At 46.5% G+C, this 7421-nt stretch overlaps 1 pseudogene; it reads left to right on the top strand.

Annotated features, from left to right (window-relative positions):
• The first annotated feature begins 4317 nt into the window (after window positions 1-4317).
• On the top strand, window positions 4318-6610 carry LOC122907512 (annotated as a pseudogene).
• Window positions 6611-7421: the final 811 nt, after the last annotated feature.

Raw genomic sequence — 7421 nt, 5'->3', positions numbered from 1 at the left:
CAGAACATTTCATCCCAAAGCAACAGAATACACATTCTTCTCTAGTGCACATGGAACATTCTCCAGAATAGATCACATCCTCGGTTCTAAATCAGGTCTCAACCGGTATCAAAAGATTAGGGTCATTTCCTGCACATTTTCAGACCACAATGCTCTGAAACTAGAACTCAATCACAAGAGGAAATTTGGAAAGAACCCAAATACATGGAGACTAAACAGCATCCTTCTAACGAATGAATGGGTCAACCAGGAAATTAAAGAAGAATTGAAAAAATTCAAGGGACAAATGATAATGAAAACACAATGGTTCAAAATCTGTGGGACACAACAAAGGCAGTCCTGAGAGGAAAATATATAGCGGTACAAGCCTTTCTCAAGAAACAAGAAAGGTCTCAGGTACACAACCTAACCCTACACCTAAAGGAGCTGGAGAAAGAACAAGAAAGAAACCCTAAACCCAGCAGAAGAAGAGAAATCATAAAGATCAGAGCAGAAATCAATGAAATAGAAATCAAAAAAGCAATAGAACAAATCAACGAAACTAGGAGCTGGTTCTTTGAAAGAATTAGTAAGATTGATAAACCCCTGGCTAGACTTATCAAAGATAAAAGAGAAAGGACCCAAATAAATAAAATCATGAATGAAAGAGGAGAGATCACAACTAATACCAAAGAAATACAGACAATTAAAAGAACATACTATGAGCAACTCTATGCCAACAAATTTGACAATCTGGAAGAAATGAATGCATTCCTAGAGACATATAAACTACCACAACTGAACCAGGAAGAAATAGAAAACCTGAACAGACCCATAACCAGTAAGGAGATTGAAGCAGTCATCAAAAATCTCCAAACAAACAAAAGCCCAGGGCCAGACGGCTTCCTGGGGGAATTCTACCAAACATTTAAAGAAGAACTAATTCCTATTCTCCTGAAACTGTTCCAAAAAATAGAAATGGAAGGAAAGTTTCCAAACTCATTTTATGAGGCCAGCATAAACCTTGATCCCAAAACCAGACAAAGATCCCATCAAAAAAGAGAACTACAGACCAATATCCTTGATGAACACAGATGCGAAAATTCTCACCAAAATACTAGCCAACAGTATTTTTCGCTCAAATACTGAGCGAAAATTCTCACCAAAATACTAGCCAATTGAACAGTACATTAAAAGGATTATTCACCATGACCAAGTGGGATTTATTACAGGGCTGCAAGTTTGGTTCAATATCCTCAAATCAATCAATGTGATACAACACATTAATAAATGAAAGAACAAGAACTATATGATACTCTCAATAGATGCTGAAAAAGCATTTGACAAAGTACAGCATCCCTTCCTGATCAAAACTCTTCAAAGTGTAGGGATAAAGGGCACATACCTCAATATCATCAAAGCCATCTATGAAAAACCCACCGCAAATATCATTCTCAATGGAGAAAAACTGAAAGCTTTTCCGCTAAGGTCAGGAACATGGAAGGGATGTCCATTATCACCACTGCTATTCAACATAGTACTAGAAGTCCTAGCCTCAGCAATCAGACAACAAAAGGAAATTAAAGGCATCCAAATCAGCAAAGAAGAAGTCAAACTATCACTCTTCGCAGATGATATAATACTCTATTTGGAAAACCCAAAAGACTCCACTCCAAAACTGCTAGAACTTGTACAGGAATTCAGTAAAGTGTCAGGATATAAAATCAATGCACAGAAATCAGTTGCATTTCTCTACACCAACAACAAGACAGAAGAAAGAGAAATTAAGGAGTCAATCCCATTTACAATTGCACCCAAAACTATAAGATACCTAGGAATAAACCTAACCAAAGAGGCTAAGAATCTATACTCAGAAAACTATAAAGTACTCATGAAAGAAATTGAGGAAGACACAAAGAAATGGAAAAATGTTCCACACTCCTGGATTGGAAGAATAAATATTGTGAAAATGTCTATGCTACCTAAAGCAGTCTACACATTTAATGCAATTCCTATCAAAATACCATCCATTTTTTCCAAAGAAATGGAACAAATAATCCTAAAATTTATATGGAACTAGAAAAGACCTCGAATAGCCAAAGGAATATTGAAAAAGAAAGCCAAAGTGGGTGGCATCACAATTCTGGACTTCAAGCTCTATTACAAAGCTGTCATCATCAAGACAGCATGGTACTGGCACAAAAACAGACACATAGATCAATGGAACAGAATAGAGAGCCCAGAAATAGACCTTCAGCTCTATGGTCAACTCATCTTTGACAAAGCAGGAAAGAATGTCCAATGGAAAAATGACAGCCTCTTCAATTGTTGGGAAAATTGGACAGCCACATGCAGAAAAATGAAATTGGACCATTTCCTTACTCCATACACGAAAATAGACTCCAAATGGATGAAGGACCTCAATATGAGAAAGGAATCCATCAAAATCCTTGAGAAGAACACAGGCAGCAACCTCTTTGACCTCAGCCGCAGCAACATCTTCCTAGGAACATCGCCAAAGGCAAGGGAAGCAAGGGCAAAAATGAACTATTGGGATTTTATCAAGATCAAAAGCTTTTGCACAACAAAGGAAACAGTTACAAAACCAAAAGACAACTGACAGAATGGGAGAAGATATTTGCAAACGACATATCAGATCAAGGGCTAGTGTCCAAAATCTATAAAGAACTTAGCAAACTCAACACCCAAAGAACAAATAATCCAATCAAGAAATGGGCAGAAGACATGAACAGACATTTCTGCAAAGACATCCAGATGGCCAACAGACACATGAAAAAGTGCTCCATATCACTCAGCATCAGGGAAATACAAATCAAAACCACAATGAGATATCACCTCACACCAGTCAGAATGGCTAAAATTAACAAGTCAGGAAATGACAGATGCTGGCAAGGATGTGGAGAAAGGGCAATCCTCCTACACTGTTGGTGGGAATGCAAGCTGGTGCAACCACTCTGGAAAAGAGCATGGAGGTTCCTCAAAATGTTGAAAATAGAACTACGATTTGCACTACCAGCAATTGCACTACTGGGTATTTACCCTAAAGACACAAACGTAGTGATCCGAAGGGGCACGTGCACCCGAATGTTTATAGCAGCAATGTCTACAATAGCCAAACTATGGAAAGAACCTAGATGTCCATCAACAGATGAATGGATAAAGAAGATGTGGTATATATACACAATGGAATACTATGCAGCCATCAAAAGAAATGAAATCTTGCCATTTGCAACAACGTGGATGGAACTAGAGCGTATCATGCTTAGCGAAATAAGTCAAGCGGAGAAAGACAACTATCATATGATCTCCCTGATATGAGGAAGTGGTGATGCAACATGGGGGCTTAAGTGGGTAGGAGAAGAATAAATGAAACAAGATGGGATTGGGAAGGAGACAAACCATAAGTGACTCTTTTTTTTTTTTTTAAGGTTTATTTATTTATTTATTTATTTATTTGACAGAGAGAGATCACAAGTAGAAAGAGAGGCAGGCAGAGAGAGAGAGGAAGGGAAGCAGGCTCCCTGCTGAACAGAGAGCCCGATGCGGGACTCGATCCCAGGACCCTGAGATCATGACCTGAGCCGAAGGCAGGGGCCCAACCCACTGAGCCACCCAGGCACCCCATAAGTGACTCTTAATCTCACAAAACAAACTGAGGGTTGCTGGGGGGAGGAGGGTTGGGAGAAGGGGAGTGGAGTTATGGACATTGGGGAGGGTATCTGCTATGGTGAGTGCTGTGAAATGTATAAACCTGGCGATTCACAGACCTGTACCCCTGGGGATAAAAATATATTATATGTTTATAAAAAATTTTTAAAAATTAAATTAAATTAAAAAGAAAAAGAAATCCATTCTTCTCACTGCCCTGTTTACTTGGGGAAATAGTTATTTTTCATAAAAGCAATATTTTTGTTCATGTCATGGGTCATTAATATGATTCTAAATGAATTAGTGAATGTTTAACAGTGTTTTATCCCTACTATGGTAAACATTGATAGATAAAACCCATAGATGCAAAATTATCCTTGGGATCCTCAGTAATTTGTAAGGCCATATAGACTGTGATCAAAATGTTTGAGAAAAACTGACTCAGCCACGACTCAGGGAGACTGGGTGATAAAGAGCGCTCTGTGCAGTAAGAGAGGAGTCAGGGCAAAGTCGCAGGTCCCAGGGGAGGCCTGCCTCTCAAGTCTGGTGTCTAGGGCGTGGAAGCCTAGTGTTGGAGAGTTCCCCTCTCCCTGGGTTTCACTTATCCCTCGCACCACGTGTCTGGTCCTCCTGGCGACTGCAGTTCGCAGTTCCATTGGGTGTCGGGGATCTGGCGAAGCCAATCAGCAGCACGGCGGTTCCGGGTTCTAAAGTGCTCACCAGACCCACAGGGACGCACCTACCTCAGATCCTGAAGGTCTGGACCATGGGGCCCCGAGCCCTCCTCCTGCTGCTGAAGGGGGCACTGGCCGTGGAAAAGACCTGGCCGGGTGAGTGCTGGACGGGAGGAAAGGGCCTCTGCCAGGCGGGAGCGAGGGGACCGGGGAGGGAGGAGGGACCCCCCACCAAGGCGCCTCTCCGCAGCCCCCGCCCCAGACCCCCAGCCGCCCCCCGGCCCCGCCCGGGCCTTTGCTCCCCTGTCCCTCCCTGCTCTCCCCCATTCGGTGCCCCCTCCTTTGCCCTCCCGGCAGTCTCCACCTGGTCCCTCGGAAAGGCGCCGGGAGGAGCGTTGGGCGGGGTCTCAGCCCTTCCTTTCCCGCAGGCTTCCCCTCCCTGAGGTATTTCTCTGCCGCGGTGTCCCGGCCCGGACGCGGGGAGCCCCAGTACTGGGAAGTCGGCAACGTGGACAACACGCAGTTCGTGAGGTTCGACTCTGCCAGTGGGAGGATGGAGCCGCTGGCGCCGTGGATGGAGCAGGAGGGACCGAAGTATTGGGACCAGCAGACCCAGAACGCCAGGCACCACGCACAGACTTTCCAAGTGAACCTGCAGACCGCCCTGGGCTACTACAACCAGAGCGAGGCCGGTGAGCAACACGGCCCGGGTCCAGGTCACGACCCCCATCCCCACCGACGGGCTGGGGTCTCCCCGGGTGTCCGGGTACGAGCGCCACGCCGAATCTGTGGAAATCCCAGTTCCCCGACCTTAGGAGAGCACCCCGAACTTTCAAGAGGTTTTACTTTATGTTTGGACTTAGTCGCTAGTCCACCAGCAGGGGTGGAGACAATCTGAAAGCTGACCGCGGGGGCGGGGCCAGGGTCTCACACCCTCCAGGGGATGTTTGGCTGAGACCTGGGGCCAGACGGGCTCCTCCTCCACGGGTATGAGCAGTTGGCCTACGACGGCGTGGATTACATCGCCCTGAACAAGGACCTGCGCTCCTGGACCGCTGCGGACACGGCGGGGCAAATGACCCGGCACAAGTGGGAGGCGGCAGGTGCTGCAGAGCACTACAGAAGCTACTTGGAAGGCATGTGCGGGGAGTCGCTCCGCAAGTACCTGGAGAAAGGGAAAGAGACGCTGCTGCACACAGGCACCGGGGCTGCGGGGCCTCCCTAATCTCCCACCACTGGGGCTGGCTTCCCAACGGAAAGGGAAAACGGACTCAAGGTCAGAATACCAACCACCCAATGGGTGAGGAGAGGGAGATCCGCCTTGGTGTTCATATTCCTACTGAGTGACTCACCCAGAGTCACTTTTCTCTAAAGGACAATTGAGGAATCCAGTCTCTCCAGGGAGGCAGGTGGAGACCGTTCCTGAAATAACACATCAGTGGTTCCCTTTGACCCTGGCAGCCACCTTGGGAACCATGATAACCTCCATCTGAGAATATCTCCAGATATTCTCCATCTGAGAACATCTTTGGAGATCTGGCTCTGGGTTTTCTGAGTCAATCACCAGCCACACATTGTCAGGACCAATAGTGTGTTTTCTCACTTAGACCTACAGTGTCCTACCCTGGGCCATCCCTCTGTTCTAGAACTTTGCAGGATTAAAAGATCCCAAAGACTGGCCCAAAGGTCAGTCAAAGGTGACTGGACTTTGTACTTCTTCCATCCAAACCAATTGCCTGGTCCACTTCAGGATGGTCACATGAATGCCATTTCAGTGGCCCATAAAGGTAAACCCAAGTGTGGATTTTCTGATTTTTCTTCCTCAGAACCATCCAACACACACATGACCCAATACCCCATCTCTGACAAAGAAGTCACCCTGAGGTGCTGGGCCTTGGGCTTCTACCCTGCGGAGATCACCCTGACCTGGCAGCGTTATGGGGAGGACCTGACCCAGAACACAGAGCTTGTGGAGACCAGGCCTGCAGGAGATGGGACCTTCCAGAAGTGGGCATAGTGGTGCTTTCTGGAGAGGAGCAGAAATACATGTGCCACGTGCAGCATGAGAGGCTGCGTGAGCCCATCACCCTGAGATGGGAATCTCAGGTTTGGGGGTAGAGCCTCTTCTCAGGGAAAGCAGAGACCTTCTGGAGAATTTTGGCAAAGTAAGGACTCCTACTACAGGTCTTGGCCCCTCACGTTCCTTTCCCTTTCCAGACCCTCCTCCTCTCACCATCCCCATCACCTGGATCATTGCTGGTCTGGCACTCCCTGTGGTCATTGTGTGATTGGAGCTGTGATCTGGAGGAAGAAGTGTTCAAGTAGGGAATGGAGTGGGGGGATCTGAGTTTTCTTTCCCACTGGGGGTTTCCTAGGTAGCAGATTGTCCTGCCTTGTTACTGTCAAGTACCATCCACACATAGGTACTTGCCCGGTCTGGAGCTGATTACTAACATTCACTCTATAGCAAGACATTTATGAAAAGGAAGACAAATTTTTCATTTTGGTAATTCTGGTGATGGGACCTGATCCCCAGCAGTCATAGGGCAGGGAGGAAGGTCCCTGCTGAGCACAGACCTTCAGCAAGTCTTTTGGTCCAGTGACCCCACACTTCTTGTCATGTTTCCTCATCCTGTTCTGGATCTTCAGTCACAATTCTGCAAACTTCCTTTTGGATCAGGACTAGGGAGCTTGGACTAGGATCTCATGGCCCAGCCTTCTCCGGGCTTTCGACAAGATGTTTTCTTCCCACAGATGAAAGAAGAAACCACTCTCATACTGGATGTAAGTATGGAGGGGGTGATTCCTAAGACCCCAGGGTAGTGTAGACAAGACCCCATGGGGAGCTCACCTACTCCATAGCTCCTCCTTTAGTCTCATCTCCTATGGACTCTGACCATGTCCTCTTTGTTCTCCCCTAGATGATGACAGAGGCCAGGGCTCTGGTGTGTCTCTCATGATAACTGGAGGTGAGACCTCGGAGGGCCTGAGGTGGGGAAGGTTGGGCCACTAGAAACACTTTGAGCATGCAGGGGGCTGTTGAGAATGTCAGCTCTTATGTGATTTACCTAAATTTGTACATGATCGTTTATCACAGTA

This window comes from Neovison vison, chromosome 1, assembly GCF_020171115.1.
Source record: "Neovison vison isolate M4711 chromosome 1, ASM_NN_V1, whole genome shotgun sequence".
NCBI classification, from domain to species: domain Eukaryota; kingdom Metazoa; phylum Chordata; class Mammalia; order Carnivora; family Mustelidae; genus Neogale; species Neogale vison.
Note: the sequence above shows the minus strand (reverse complement) of the source record. Positions and strands in the feature narration are given on the sequence as shown.